A 15,202-nucleotide genomic window follows, 5' to 3' on the forward strand; every position below is an offset into this window, starting at 1 on the left:
ATAGTGCCATGTCAGCAGAGAGGAAAGAGGAAAGAGGACTAGTGCCATGTTAGCATCTGTTAGTCAAACAAACATATCTAATTGGTCAACATTAATAATATGGCAAAATTGCAACTTTTTTAAAGTTTTAGGCCACATTACTTTAACAAAAAGTTTCAGATACTAGGCGCTCATTCGCAAAAAAATTTCTGGACAATTTTTCCTTTTAACCCTATATTTATTTGCAATTGTTGTTTCATATATTCCTAAATGATATTCTTTAAATTCACAATTGACTATCTCTAAATCACAAGTTATGCCATGAATTCATGAAACTATATATCTATTCATTCATAACGTAAGTTTCACAAAATCACTATTCACCTTCTTAAAATTCACAAATGACTATTCTAAAATTCATAAAAATTACCTATCTATTTACAGTTGACTTCTCATAATTCACAAGTAACATTATTTAAATTCACAACTTCTCTACTCAAATTCATGAATCACATTCCATTAGTTGTTTTGATAATTATTTATTTTTCAATACAAATAAAAACCATAGTTTTTTCCATCATAGTTTAATAATTCAAGGGCTTCAATTGTCATTAATGTCTTTATAAGGTCCTGATTATCAGTTTCTCTTGTTTTTCTATGACATTCATTACTACAAAATAACTTTATAGAAGTGCTTATTTTTGGCCTTTGGGAGTGCTTTGGAAGCACTTCTATATGATGGACTACAGAAGTGCTCTATAAAAGCGCTTTCATATGGAACAAATGGGTATTTGGGGCATATAAGGGGTATTCTTTTGTCAAGCACTCCCATATGTTGACTTACAGGAGCACTCTAGCAAGCGCTCCCGTTTGAAACTGATGGGTATTTGGGTATATGGGAGCGTTCTTTAAAAGAGCTCTCCCATATGTAATCTTATTGGAGCGCTCTCCTGTAAGGATAACTAAGGGAGCGCTCCCATACATTAGTATATGAGAGCGCTCTGGTATGGTGAGTATATAGGAGCGCTCTATTTAGTAGCACTCCCGTATGGTGTGTACTTTTGGAGTGCTTTTCTAAAGAGCGCCCTATTTGTTACTTCTTTTTTGTTAACAATTTATTCTTTTAATACTTCCTCCTTTGTATCTCTTTAAAATGAGTAATTCTAATATAAAAAATCAATCTAGAAACATTATTATTGAGCATAAAAGTTATATACAATGAAAAAATTACAAATAAAACAATTACTTCTTCAATTTCCTAACTTGTCTAATCTCCAGCTAGCCCAACAAATGAAAAATATTGGTATTTTTCTAACATGAAAAGCTAAGTTACCTATCATAAACAACCAATTATATATTTTGACTACTCTTCAATTATATCTCTCTATTTGTTCCATGATAAAATGCAAAGTTCTTGCTCTGCAAAATACTACATGAGATGTGAAAGCAACATATAAGTAATTAACATTATATTAATTTAATTTTAAAACACTTGGCTTACATTCTCAAGATGATCAACTCTTGTTATATGATTTATTTTTTACATAAACTTCATCACATATTAGCCACATTCCAACCTTGTACTTGTGTAGGTACCTATAAAATAATAAAAGATGTCATTATCTAAATATGATAGAACAAATTTCAACTTAATTACTAACACTTTGGGGGATGAAATTATACATGTAATTCTGATTTGTTGGCAAAAATTTGACAAAGTCTCCCCTATAAATTGGACGTTCAAGAATTTTTCAGAAATTCAACTTCAATTCAGAATAGCATATTCAAAATAACAATCTTAAAATATCAATCAAATGATCATTTAAATACATACCAACTTGTTTAATTAAGAAAATAATACAAACCTTTGTTCTTTTTCATGTATAAAAGCTCAACAGGATCAAGCTTTTCGGTATTTGGAGGAGACCTTCACCACCTCAATAATGTGCTATGGCCTTATAAGAATTAAGCATACCCACTGAACATTCTCACTAACTATTATAATAGACATGTATAAAAAATATATGATAGAAAGCTTATTGATTAAATAATATCCTCATAGACCTGTAGTTTTTAAAGTCATTATCCCTTAATGAGTTAAGACAATAAATCATAGAGAAGAATGGATTGATACAAACAAGCACTTAATGTTGCTTGAAAAGATAAAACATGTCATTGACTCAAATGTCAACTAGATTTAAAGATAAATAACAATAACAACTCATCCTAGATTGTGAGGAGCCAAAAATAACATGTTTCTCTTGCCTTAGCTTTGAATGTATTGGTAATCTTTTTGAGAATGATAATCAACACTGTAGATACTTGTGTTGTGAGGGCTAATAAATGAAAATTTCATCATCATTGAGCTGGGTACCACAAACGTATGACACAAGTACCCTAAAATGAAAAAAATAAAAACAATCACAACTAATATTAAATAAATATCACAATAAAAATAGTAAAATTTAGAAAATACCTTACGTATAAAACTAATTTGTATGGTTTGTAGCCAATCTTTGATCAAAATCTCATTAATATTTTCAACTAGTTTTGCTAATCATTTCACCAAAAATCTGCTCTTCAAATTCTATTTCATAGATCTTATTTTTAAATGTTGTCTGCATAATCACTTTCAAGTGCATTTTGATGAGGATATTTTAGCTGTGCAGATTTTAATTTGTACCGGTCTTCCTTACCTTAATTATAGAAGTAAATCCTTTCGACGGCTTTCCTTTTGACTTGATTGGCTTCTTTACTATTTTCTTGGATTTTGAGGACTATAAAATATAAAAGTAATTGGTAAGGCCGAAATTAAACATGAATGATTTTAAAAAACCATCAATTATCATACCTATAACTAAAGGGCCACCTTTCAGAGAGCTCTTAGCCAAAATTAAACATGAATAATTTTAAAGAACTATCAATTACCATATTTGTAACCGAAGAGCTGCCTTCCAGAGTGCTCTTATAAAGAGCGCTTACCATAGCACTCCGAAAGGTCTTAACATTAGAAGTGCTCTTTATAGGAGTGCTCCTAAATGCTGTAATTTTTTTAAACTTTTTTTTTTTGAATTTTTATGGAGCGCTCTTGAATAGAGTGCTTCGGAAGGCCTCTCATACAAGAGTACTTATTAGAAAAAGCACTCCAGTTTTGTTACATCTCAAAATATAGGAGTGCTTATTTGAAAAGCGCTCCTAAAGGCCCACTTTGGTACATATATTTTGTAGTAGTGATTTGATTTGTTTTCTAAAGATTCATGTATCAATATAACATTTTCCAGCTTGATTTTTTTTTTAATATCCATCTTGTACACAATTTTTTTCTAATTGATGTTCTGATACAAAACAGTATAAAGGCAAGACAAGAAGGATCTAGAAAGTTGTGCTATTTAGGCCATTCAAAATGATGATGTTGTAGAGAATTTGTCAGGTTAATTGAAGTAATGTTGCAAACAATTATAATTGTAGTGTATTTAAGGGCCTATTGGTTTTCTTCATTTCATATTCAGAAAGCAAAATTTTACTTTCAAAAGTTGAAAGTTGTTTAGATAAAATATTCTGCAGAAAAGCACATCCTAAAAGTACATTTAAATAGTAGTTGAAAGTGAATTTCTAAAATATAACTATTTGAAACTTTTGAAAAGTGGATTTGAAACTTAGGATGTTATTTGACCATACTATCTTGAGTTTAATATCTTATTCTTTTATTTAGAAAATAGTTAATTCATTAAAAAATAATTATTATTTTAATAATAATAATTAGGTATCAATTTTTTAGCATTATAAATTGAATAATTAATCATGTTAATTTGAGCATTAATGTATGATAAAAATTACAAATCTCTATCACATTTTTCTAAAATTACAAATTAAAAAAATATACAAATAACTAGAGATCAAATTTTTAGTATTATAGATCAAAATTTATATTATTTAAAATCTTTATCACATTTTTTTAAATATTTCAAATATATTACATTTATATAATAAAAATTGTAACATCATAAATCAATGTCCTTTTTGGTAGTTGTACATTTAAAAGTACATTTTACTATCACAAACTAAACAACTTTCAGTGTATCAAACTGACTTTTGAAAAAATATATTCAAACATAAATTTTATTACAACAATTGACTTTTACTAAACTGATTTTTTATCAAATGGACTTTCACCGAATAAACTTTTTGACAAATTGAAAACCAAATGCACACTAAATCTTGTAATGGAAAGGGTGTTCTAGTGTACACACGTACTTTGGACAAAGGTACAATGAACTTGAAAAATAAAATTTGGTTGCAATATTCTCAAATTGATATGTCAAGGACTTTCAACTCATTGACTAGTTATTTCAATTCTTGCTGAGTTTCTAGTTTTTATTAGTCATTGAATTAATTTGGCAAAAATACTTTAGCTTCTTCTATGGGCAAAATTTTCCTCAAAGATAGTGGCTATATATATGTGTGTACTAGATACGGTAATTTGGGCATGCCAAAGGGGCCAACATGTATAAGCCAAAAATATGTCCAGGTTTAGGAGTTTAATTTTTTTTATTTATTTCGACCTTATTCAGGATGCCCAACCTGAACAAATCCAAGTCAAGCCTGAACAAGAATAGATTTAGTTCAAATATCTGAATCATTTTTTTATTATTAATTAATAATTTAAAATTAATCTTCACCTCAACTTTTATTTAACCTTCACAAACCTTCTTTCAAACTTCAGTTCAAACATTTTGTACTCATAAATGAAATCTTAATATTCTAATGATTGCTTGATTTGAATTTTTTTGAAAATATTTTAAAAAACAAAAACAAGTTAATCCACATGCTTTTATTTTTACTCTTTCAATATTTGGTCTCACTTCAATAATGATGGGAAAAAAGGATGCATTATAGTGTTGTGTTGCTTGAGAATTCATAATTTTTATAGATACAAATTGAAATTAGCTACAAAAAGGATAATATAATATAATATAATATTTAACAATTCATGTCACACCCCAAAACTTAAACCTTGATCAAGAAAACTCTAATCTAATATCTTAATTCATATGAAAAAGGATTGAAAATCATTGCAATATTTTTGTTTAAAACAAAAAGATTCCTAAACTTTTTGTAGAAATTCCAAGCAAACCCTCCTCTATAAATAGGATCTTTCAAAATCTTTACTACAACTATATACAATCTAAATCAATAAGGTGTAGCTCTGCTCCTCCACAACAGATAGAAAATATAATATAGATTACAAATCAAAATCCTAGTTATAATTAATGTGGTACCTAACACATAATTGAAAATATAATACATAAATTTCACATTTTCAATAGAAGGGGGTAAAACAAATTTCTCATAACAAATCTCCATGTAGTTCAATAGTAAGCACCTCAATGAACATCACAAGATACTAGTTTAGCTATATCATTTGAGGTCAAAAATATCTTTTTAGTAAATAACATCCCAATTTACAATTCAAGGAAATGAAAGACAGAAATATAAATGGAGTAAGTATAAATTTAACTCAAGTAGTCGTTTACATATCTAGAGTGCATAATTTATAAAGCAAATAATTTCATTTAAGCATTTAATTCGAAAGCTTCTTCATATGCTGATAACATGACAATCATTTCTACTTTCTAACTATCACATTCATGTCAAACAGTTAAGGGTTGCATAACTCATTATAAAATAACTCATTCATGAAAATCAAATTTTTCTTAATAAATTAATTTGAAAATAGTAATTTCAAAATGTTCTTTAATAGGACTTTATAAAAAAGAATAGCAAACATGGCCACAAAATTCATGAGGATAAATAAGATGATATGTAGAAGAGAGGGTGATCAAAGGAGTGTTTGGCAGTCAAGTTTAGCTATGGAGGGATGGCTGGTTCAAGATGGTGGGGATGTGGCTGGGGATGGTAACTAGTGAGAGAGAAAGAGGACAAGAGAAAGATGGAGGAAGGGGACGAGAGAAGGATGAGGGCAAACATGTCATTTCACAAGAAAACTGAAATGCCAAACAAGTTACTAAGAACTAAAAATAATTATTATATCTCGTGGTATTTATTTGTCATTTTCATATTTCAGAGGTATTTTGTTGTCACTCTCCCATAAAACTATTTATTATCTTTTTTTCACTATTTATTAAGAAATTACAAATAACTAAAATTATCTAGTATGTCATGATAATTGTCTAACCACACTAACTTAAGCTTTCATTATTAACTTAAATCATCAATATATATATATAACGCCAGAGAAAAACAAACTGCAAGTCAAATAAAAATATAAAACATTATAATTTTGGGTTATTCAGATTTTGTAATCTTAATCATGATTGTTAAATAGACATTATTTTCAAATTGGTGTCCATAGACGTAAACAAAGTGATGGATCTGAGGTGGGCACGCCGCTTGCCCCCATGCTACCAATTTAATTTGTTCATGGATTTTGTTTCTTTTTATTAGAAAAAATCATAAGTCAATTGCGCCAACATTATAATAAAATTATTTATTATCCTTTTTATTATTTATTAAAAGTTACAAATAATTAAAATTATCAAATGTCATGATAATTGTCCAACCAAACTAACATAAGCTTTCATTATTAATTTAAATCATCATATATATATATATATATAACGCTAGATAAAAATAAAACGCAAGATAAATAAAAATATAAAATGATATAATTTTTGATTATTGAATATTATATATATATATATATATTAGTTTGTTTTGGCCTCCCATGACTTTAGGTATGGATCGGTGATCATCACTGCCAAAGCCATATTGCTGTTGTACATGTGTGTCATAACTCACCTTACAAAAAAAAAAAAAAAAAAACTTTTGACAGCAACTAAGTCCAAAAGTTGCTGCTAAATTTAGCGGCGACTTTTCACCGTCAAAAGATTGCCACCAAAAATCTTATCGCTAATAGTTTTTAGCGACAATAAACATAATCACTATCAAAAGTATACTTTAACGGTGGCAATTGTCACCACCAAAAGTTTTTTGCTACTAAAAGTTTACATTTGCGGTGACAATTGCCACTGCTAAAGGTATACTTTTGGCGGTAATTATGTTTGTCACCGTCAAAAACTATTAGCGATAAGATTTTTTGTGGTGATCTTTTAGCGGTGAAAAGTCACTGCTAAAAGTTTTTAGTGGTGACTTTTTGTCATTGCCAAAAGTTAATATTTTTTTTAAAAAATAAAAAAGCCATCTCATGCCACATCAGCACCTCTTTATGCCACGTTATCTGACACCTTATGCCACGTCACCTACCATGTGTGCGCTTCCTCATGTCATGTTGCCACATCACATATTCATTGTGAATTGTGAATTGTGAAATATGCATATTTATTGTGAAATATCCCTAAGTTAGGATTTGAACCCTTAACCTTCACAGTCCTCCTTTATTGCCAGTTGAGCTAAAATGTACCTATAGTTATTATATACGAAATTAAATAGATATTATTTAACTACATACACATATATCAAATAATATATTATTAAAAATATATACATATATATTTTATTTTATTTTTATTTATTAATATGTTAAAATAATTTCTATGAGTGTGTGTATATATATTATATTTTTTAATAAAATATTATTTTTGTTAGGAAAATGAACTTAAAATAAGATAATTTTTAAATATTAAATAATTTTCTTATAAAATTTTTTACCAATTTTTAAATTTTATTTTTTTTTTAAATGAAAATAATTGAGTATATAATTTATTTATAAGTGTGTATTATATTAGTTTACGTTAAATATTTTTTACTTTTTTCCATATTTTTCTCAAAAATTAATAAATAAATTATTAAAATTTTATCTTCTCCTAAGTTAAATGCTTCCCTTCTTTTACTAAAAATAAATTTATCTACAATTTTTCAATTATCTTAAAAATATTTTAATAAAAATTTATTTTAATCATATAAATTTTAGTAATAGTCATTTTGAACAATTATTCTTTATTATCTTTAAGATAGGAAATGGAGGGACATGTGATAAACTCAAAGTAGATGCTAAATACAAATAACTCCAAGTTAAAAATCTATGTGAATATTTCATAATCAAAATAGGAGGAATTTTTTCTTGACTAGATCTAAATTAGTTTAGACTTCTATTAAAGTTTCATTAACAGAGTCAATCTAAAGTTAATAGGGAATACTTCCCAATAAATTTACAATTTAAAATAAAGAAACTTTAATAAATTTATACATAATTTCATCCATAATTCAAAAAAAGTCAAGTATTCTCTACATATTTTATTTGTTACTTATTTTAAATAACCATCAAATATTGAGTATCTTATTTAAATAATCTTATGGTAGTAAAAAGTCAAGCTCAGCAAATGAAGTAGATGCCATTTGTATACTAAGCCAAGTATCAAGTAATCTGCAATGTCGTTTGCATTTTACAATAGCTATATAACTTTAACATTCCAATATTATTTATTTCTTTGTCTATATATAAATACCTTTAGTTGCAACAAATTTTGCCATTAAAAGTATTCATAAAATATTTTTTATTTTTTAATTATTTTTTATGAAAATATTTTTGGCGGCAACAAACTGTGGCTATGAAAAGTAATGGCATAAATTATTTTTTATGAAAATAATTTTGGTGGTGATAGCTTATCGCTGCTAAAAAGTAATTACATAAATTATTTTTTTAATTTTTAATTATTTTTTTACAAAAATACTTGTCACCGCTAAAAGTAATTATATAAATTATTTTTAATTTTTTAATTATTTTTTATGAAAATAACCGTTGTTGTCAAAAGTAATTATATAAATTTTTTTAATTTTTTAATTTTTTATGAAAATATTTTTGGTGGCTACGGCTTGTCGCTGCTAAAAGTAATTACATAAATTATTTTTAATTCTTAATTATTTTTATAAAAATACTTTTAGCGATGATAGTTTTTCGTCATTAATAATAATTACATAATTTATTTTTAATTTTTTATGAAAATACTTTTGGCTGTGATGGTTTGTCACCACTAAAAGTAATATTGCATTAAAATTTTTTAATTTTTTTTATAAAAATACTTTTGGTGGTGACGGTTTGTCACCACTAAAAGTGATTTTAGTGGGCACAATTAAATATTATCTCTAAAAAGGAGCCTTTACTGGCAACAATTAAATGTCGCCGCTAAAAATTGACTTTTGGTAGCAACTTTTAACGGCGTCACAATGCCGTTGCTAAAGGCTTGCTTTTAGCAGCAACTTCTAATTGTCGCCGCCAAAAGTAGACCTTTGGCGGTGACTTTTTTTGTCATCGCTAAAAGTCACCGCCAAAAGCCATTTTTTTTGTAGTGTTATAAGTGTCTCTCAACAAGTTAGTTCAATTAAACATAGAGACTTGAGTACTGTCTTGATTTATGAATTAGTTTACTTTTCTTAAAATCAATAGTAAAAGGCTAGCCTTCTTTATAGATATTGAGAAAAATAGGGAGTTGAGATTATTAGAATTAAAACTCCCTAAAATAGTTAAAAACATTTTAATCTTTTTTAAAACTTGTCTCATTTAATACAGGGTTAGTGAGCATCTTAGACCTTAAAAACTATTACGTCAGTAGCATTCTAGACTCTAAACTCTTAAAATATGCAAAATCTATCATCAACTTTTAAATTCTGAGTGCCTAAAACCTTACTATTAAGTTAGAGAAAACGGTTATTACTTTTACAGTTGTTGGGTCTAGTCAAACGTCGATGTGGCACTCATCTTGACCTTTTAAAATAACAATTATTTTCTCCAACTTAATGCGGAAGAGTTTCAAGTGCTTGGAATTTGGAAGTTAAGAGGAGTTTTTACATATTTCAAAAGTTTAGGGTCTAGGATGTTGTTCACACATTAATTTAGAGTTAAGGATGCTCACAAATCCTTAATAATATTCTCTCTTTCCTATTTTTCTCCTAATTGCATCATACTTGAAGCCTTAAGAGTAGTTCAATCTACCACATGATAATTTATAAAACTAATATAACATAAGATTGAAATAAGGAGGAGAGAAATAAGAGGATTTCTGTTCAATGGAGGGTTTTGTTTGGCATTGTTTGTTGGTTTTTGAGAAAGGAGAGAAATAAGAGGATTTTTGTTGACGATGGATAGTAGATGTGTAACATGCCAAAAATTATTCCCCTAACTAATTAAGATAATGGAGGATAAATATGTAAATTTAAGTATAAATGGGTTTGAGGATAGTTAGAGATGGCTAATAGGCCTATTGGGCTTAGTTTTAATAATTGGATTAGGTTTGAAAGTGAATTGGATCACCTGAGTTCAAATTGTAGAGAGAAAATTGATATGCATTATGCTACAGCATAATTTCCAAAATTAGTTTTGTTCTTAAACTCAAAAAACATTCAAATAGAGGGAGGAACACCAGAAACAGAGAGGGGGCAATAGATAGAGTATTTTGTTTACTAAGGCAAAACTTTTGGGTATTTTGGAGGTGTTTAGAGCTTGATTTTAGTTATGTATGTCTTCTTTATCTCTTCTTCTTCTCTCTATACATTTTGAAAGTGAGATTTGAGGTTGGGATATGAGGATTTTTGAATTTAAGACTATGAGTCTAAACCCATTAGTTTAAATTGGACTAATTGGCATTATTTGAGTTTTTTAAGCCTAGATATAGTAGTTTTTTGTGTCCATGAGAGTGGGCTCTCAATTATGGACAAATTTGTACATTAAAGTGCCATTAGTGATGAAAGTTAGGATTATTGAAAGCCATTATTGGTTGTAGATGGGTTTAATGAAGTTAGTTAGAGCTAATGAGTGTTAATAAATCTAATGTGGTGATTAATTTCAAGAGTTGAGAGTTTTGGGTGATTAAAGTGATGAAATTTGAGAGTTGGAAGTAAGAAATTTGTGAGATTGATGATGATTTTGGGTTGTTGGATGATATATTAGTGATTATTTAAGTTCTTGAGAACTAAATGAAGTTAATAGGAGTTAATGAACTCATTAGATGTGAGGTGATCTTGTAGTTGAGAAACTTGGTTATTAAAGTATGAAATTAAATATTGGAAGTAGTGATTTTGATTATTATTAGTGATAGGTGTCAATGTTAATTGTAGATTAACCTCAGGAAGCACCAGTGAGCTTGAATTTATCTTGAAAAGCAAGTTGTGATTGAGAAGTAACATTTGACCTTTTAAAATTTTAAGATAATCGAGGGAAATTTAACTTGTGCATTTGCTTAATTAATTGATTATACATGTGTGAAGAATTATTTGAAAACCATGATATATTTTGTAAACCTATATTTGATGCAAGTGGCAATATCAATAATTTTTTATGATGTGATGAAATTAATGTGAGTGAAAATTGTGAAGATGTATGTTATGTATGATTGTTGTTGTGACTAGACATGAAAGTGTGTACGGGTGACTAACTATAAAAGAGGAAAATTGTGAATTTAAGATATGAGTTGAGCGTGATTGTGTTGTGATATTGATGAGCCTAATATGATGATTGATGTCTAAAGTTTGCTTGTTACGTGTTGAATATTTGTGCATGCCATGATCATATAAGGTGGGAGTTCGCTTATAGGGAAAGGAGTAAATGTTATAAATTCACGTGATATTGGCAGTTTATCGTTGGAATAAGAAGCTAGCCAAACTACCAATCGTTGGAATCAAGAGGTAGTCATTATCCCGTTATTGTATAAGGATTGTCCTACTTGTTCTTTGAGAGACTCGAACCTAGCTAGTCTTTACCGGTTTATGAGGGGGCAAGATTATGAGTACAATACCACATGGTTATTATTATTGGAGGAAACCATGTTGCAATAGTGAGTATAGTAGCCTTAGCTGGAAACTCCTCATAAGTGGAAGGCTTGGAAAGTTTGAGTTCATGGATGTAACATCCCAAAATTTTAAAACTCGGATTTATAAAAAAAAATAAAATATCTATCATTAAATTAAAATTTAGAATAATTTGATAGAGGTCCAGAATTTAAATTTTACTAAGAAAAAGTTTGGTTTTATTTGATTTTTAACTATGAAAAAAATTACCAAAGTTGACTCGAGCTTTTATGCAATAATAAAAAATATTGGGCCATTTCTTGTAATTTTTCCTAAACTTTTAGATCAGCTTTTATAAGGGAAAACAGATGCAGAAACATAGAGAAAATGAACAAGGAAAGAAATGCACAAATGGGAGAGAGAGAGAGAGGAAGAAGAGAAGAGAAAGAGAGGGAGTTAGGCTTGGATCTAGGAGTCTTTGCGATCGTTGCGAGTTCGGCTACACGATAGGTAAACTCCCTACTTCAATCTTCTTCTCTTTCTCTTGATTTTTTTCAATTTTTAGAAGAGAAAAGTTTTAGATTTTGATCCCAAAGGCTTTATTCTTGTAAGCTTTTGTTTCTTTGGATCCTAGGGAGCATGTTTTGAGTTTCTATATAGTGATCTAATGTTTTGAGTGGATAAGTGGATGAAAAGAGGTGTTTTGGGCACAAAATAAACCCTGAGAAATTGGGTTTTTTCTCCTCAATGGTTTAAGCCTATTAATTTAGTTATAATTTTGCTATTTAAACCCAATAAGATTTAAATTAAGGTTTGGTTTTCATTATAAGGGCTAATGGTGAAAGTTGGTGGTACTAAGTAAAGGTTTTTAATTGATTAAAAAATTATATAAATTGAAAATTAGCCTAGTGATGGCTAATAAATGGTTTTGGTGATTAAGTGATACTATGTGAATGGTTGGTTTAATATATTGACCATTGGGATGGATTATGACTCATAGACCGAAGTTGTGTGGTATGAGTTATAGTCTTCATTAATGCTATTTGACATGATAAGTGATGTGGATCACTTATATGTTGTAGGAATTGTTGGTGGAATTTGTTCAGAAATTAAGGAAACAAGATAAGCCCTATTTTATACAAGGGGAACCTTTTTGGTACCAAAGGGTTGAGGTAACAGGGGAAATTTATATTTTTTTATTACTCTGTTTTAGCTATTTTTGAATAAATATTACTAGCTATCATGCATTACATGTTTTAAAAGATTAAATATGCTTTATAAGGGGTTATGGGGTACTAATTTGATTATAGTGCAAATATATTTTCTAATTGTTTAATAACAATGTTTTTATGAAAACGAGATTTGTTTACATGTATTTTAATCATAAGGAATAGAAGTTGCACTTAAGGAAGTGTAACTAAGTAAGGTTCCTTAGATAGGCTAAGGAATTGTTTAAGGGAGATTTATAAATGTTATACTACCTTAGAGTGTTGAATGGTCAATACTCGGGAAAGGTAGACAAGAGTAAAAGGCATGATCTTGGTGGGAGTTCACCAATGAGAAAGTGTGGATTTTTAATATTTTATGGCACACTATTAGTACTCAGTGTTGTCTTACATATTGTGGGCTCAGTACACTAAAGTGGTTAGTGTATTGAGTGTTCGACACCTCTCAGTGGGGGAAGGAATTTGACATATGAAGTGTGAGGTTGAGTGCCTAGGCTAAGGTAGCCCTCACATGGAGAGTAAGTCGGGCTGGCTCTGGGAGGGAGTTAGCTTTGACTGCTCAGGATTCACGTCGAAGGGGCATAGGCGGTTCGGTGGATTAAATCATGCCTTAGATTATGTTTTGTGCCTGTGGAGGTACAAGTGGGTATAAGGTTTACCTGTGAATTAAAGAGTGCCAGGGGGCATTCTGTTAGTCATGAAAGGCCATACCGGCCTAGGTCATGCATTTATGCATTTTAAATGGCTAAATTATATACTATGTTGAATTTATTATTCGTTTATTTAATTATGGCTTACTTTATAATAATCAATGTAGATTTCACTGTTACTGAGACTGTGGTTGTCTCACCCCTTTCTTTTCAATATTCTAGGTCCAGGCGAAGGATCCAGTGGTGGACGGGGAAAGGAGCAAAGCTAGGGGTTTGCTTGTGATTTGTAAAGAACTGCAACCCCTTTCTTTTGAGTAAATATATTGTAATGTATTTAAGATTAGGGTGCCAGTAGGATATGATTATGTATGTGTGTGTGAATATGTGTGGATTGTGTGGTTATGTATGAATTTTTGTCTGTTTATAGACTTGTGGCTAGGAAACTTGGTTATGGTGTGTGGTTTTGATGGATTTACTTAGTAGACCAAGTTTCTGTTACAAGCAGATATTTATTTTGATATATATGTGATTTTATAAGCAAATGCAAAGTGGTTGCATTACAAATGATGTGCTATGGGCAAACATACACCTTGGATAGAGAGAGTAGGTGCGTGGGCCCTACAAGGAGCTCTGAGCCAACTGAAAATGTTTAGCATATGTATTTATATAAATACAGGGTATTTAGATTGATTTGTGACCACTCTTGTATGATTTGTGCATTTTGGGGGTTTGTGGTCCATTTTGGGAAATGACACCCGGGTGGTCAAATTTTGATGTATGGGGGTTTTTCATCATTTGAATATTTTATCAGGTGTTTTTAGTCTTATTTAATGTATCCAAAGTGTTCCCACAGGTTTGTGACCATTAGGATGAGATTTGGACAATTTTGAAAATGGTTTTTACCAAAAAACTGCACTTTTGCATCCGGGTGTCCAAATCTTAATCCGACCGTTGGATTTCTCTAAAATTTGGGTCACAAGTAAAACCTTTTATAAGCTTCATGTGGGATTTAGAATCATGTCGATCGGATATTGGATGGAGAAACAGCGCACTCCAGAATTTGGTCTGGAGGTGATTGCTGTCATGATAGCTACAGTAGTTATATTATAACCTACACAAAATTCAATCCATCTGTTGGATCTTTTCAAAATTTGGTATGCTAATAGTATTCTTAAAAAGTGACATGTGGGCTTTGGAATCACTCCGATCAGAGGTCGGATGATGAAATGGTGCACTCCGAAAGTTGGTCCGGAAGTGCTGTCATGACAGCTTTTTAGTTGTCATGACAGCAAAATTAACCAAATTTATAACATGTTCAATTTTTAAGCTAACCGTTGGATCTTTTTGAAATGTACACTTATAGTACCCTTTGAATGTGACGTGTGAGCTTTAAAATTTCTTCAATCGGAGATCGAAAGACAGAACGGTACCGCCCTGAAGTTGACTCAGGAGGGCTGTCATGACAGCAATTTAATGCTGTCATGACAGCATATTTTTACCCTTCTTTCGTCTAACTTGCTTCCGTGTATTATAGGTAGAACCTATAAAATTTTTTAAAGGCTTTAAATGTCTAATTTGCAATTGTGT

The sequence above is a fragment of the Prosopis cineraria genome, unplaced genomic scaffold, assembly GCF_029017545.1.
Source record: "Prosopis cineraria cultivar Desert tree isolate PC_DT_omini unplaced genomic scaffold, ASM2901754v1 PC9, whole genome shotgun sequence".
Lineage (NCBI taxonomy): Eukaryota > Viridiplantae > Streptophyta > Magnoliopsida > Fabales > Fabaceae > Prosopis > Prosopis cineraria.